Source organism: Orcinus orca, chromosome 8 (assembly GCF_937001465.1).
Source record: "Orcinus orca chromosome 8, mOrcOrc1.1, whole genome shotgun sequence".
In the NCBI taxonomy this organism is placed as follows: domain Eukaryota; kingdom Metazoa; phylum Chordata; class Mammalia; order Artiodactyla; family Delphinidae; genus Orcinus; species Orcinus orca.
In genome coordinates, this window is record NC_064566.1 from 69,499,430 (window position 1) to 69,501,706 (window position 2,277).

The window sequence follows — 2,277 nt, forward strand, 5'->3', positions numbered from 1 at the left end:
TATTGTGTTTCTTTTTAATATCCTACCTCCAGACAAAAATAATATTAGTATTCATTCATTTAACAAATACATACTGAATGAACACCTACCCTGCCCTCTGGAATGTAAGCTCCATGGCAAGGGCTTTGATCACCACTATAGCACTATTGCCTTTAAGAGAACCTGGCCAAAGTGGGCACTCAAATATTTGTTGAATGAATGATTATGACAGATACTTCACTAGATGCTGGGATCTATCATTCAGTCATTTATATAGTAGGGGAAGGCAAATACATATTATGTCAGGTGGTACTAGTGCTATGAAGAAAAAATAAAGCAGAAGATGGACTGTGAAGGAGGATGTTATTTTGTTGTGGGCATCCACACTGAGAAAAGGTGGACTCCCACCCAAAATTCAGCTCAGATGTTGAGACTGATGAAGTCACACACATACCAAGGGTCTATGACAGACTTTATTATTCCCATAATAAGGCTTTCTGGGGAAAGCAGGGCAGCTCCCAAGCAAGTCCAAAAATGGCCTGAGAGAACAGAGAGAAGAGACTGGCTTGGGGGTTTTATGGTGGTTACAGGGTAGGGCCAGGGTGATGGTTCTGCATGCAGTTTGAATTTCCCACAGGTGGCAAAGCAAGAAGCAGCCAGGCTTTACTGCACAAACGTGGGGCAGAAGGGGAGGAAGGAGTGGGGTAAGGCTTAACAGCTGTCGGCAGTCAAACATCAAAGGTGGACTCAGACTCTATGACACATTTTATAGAGAGAGATCGGGGATAGCCTCTGATAAAGAGACATTTGAACAAAGGCCTGAAAAAACTGAGAGAGTGAGCCATTATTATGAAGTTATTTGGAGGAACATCCTTTCCAGCAGATTTAAAGGCTCAGAGGCAGAAGAGGACTTGGTATTTTCAAAAAATGTCAGAGGCCATTGTAAACAAAATAGGATCACCTGAACTCCATGAAGCTAACATCTAGCGCATATTGCGAGAAGCAATTTTTAAAAAGCTAGCTAGCTAGATATTTGCAAAATTATGTTAATACCATATTCACTTTAGGAATGTGACAAGGATGCCCAATATCATTAACTACTGGAGTTTCAACTAGGAAAAGAAGACAAAGACAGAATAGGTATAACAACTGAAAAGGAAGGAAAAAATAATTTTTTCAGCAGAAAACATGATTGACTTCTTGGAAAACCCAAGAGACTCTATAGTCAAATTATCAGACTGAGTTCAAAGAGGTTCCTAAATATAAATATTACTCAGCCATAGAAAAAGAATGAAATACTGCCATTTATAGCAACATGGATAGACCTATAGAATATCATACTAAGTAAGTCAGACAAAGACAAATGTATGATTTCACCTAAATGTGGAATCTGAAAAATACAAATGTGCTCGCTTCGGCAGCACATATACTAAAAAATAATACAAATGAATCTATATACAAAACAGGAACAGACTCAGACACAGAAAACAAACTTACTGTTACCAAAGGGGAAGCGGGTGGGGGAGGGATAAATTAGGAGTGTGGAATTAACAGATACACACTACTATACGTAAAATAGATAAGAAACAAGGGTTTCCTGTATAACACAGTGAACTATATTCAATATCTTGTAATAATCTATAATGGAAAATAATCTGAGAAAAAATATCTATATAACTGAACCACTTTGCTGTACACATGAAACTAACACAATATTGTAACTATACTTCAACAAGGGAAAAAAAAGTTGCTAAATGTAAAATCAATATACAATAATGAGTTGTATTTCTGCATACCAACAAAAAATAGGTTAAAAATGTAAATCTGGCAGGAATTCCCTGGCGGTCCAGTGGTTAGGACTCCATGCTCTCGGGGCCAAGGACCGGGATTAGATCCCTAACTGGGGAACTACGATGCTGCAAGCCTCGGTGGCATGGTCAAAACCAAAAAAAAAGGAAATCTGAAAAGGATACCAATTACAATGTTACCAAAAGTACACAGCAGTATTTTTATTTAACAAAAATTATATATAACCTTTATGGAGAAAATTATAAAACTGTTGAAAACTCAAAGAAATCAAAATAAACATGTACATCCAGGAAGATGCAATCTCACAGAAGTATCAATTCTCAAACCTATAAATTCAATTCAACATCAGTCTAATCCCAGTAGGGCTTTTATAGAGCCTCACCAGTTCATTTTAAAATATATGGGACAGGGGGACTTCCTTGGTGGTCCAGTGGTTAAGACTCTGCACTCCCAATGCAGGGGGCCCAGGTTCGATCCCTGGTCAGGGAA

At 38.1% G+C, this 2,277-nt stretch overlaps 1 non-coding gene across 1 annotated transcript; it reads left to right on the forward strand.

Annotated features, from left to right (window-relative positions):
- The first annotated feature begins 2,204 nt into the window (after window positions 1–2,204).
- Window positions 2,205–2,277, forward strand: TRNAG-CCC (transfer RNA glycine (anticodon CCC)). The gene has a single exon. It is a non-coding gene; the product is annotated as a tRNA-Gly (tRNA).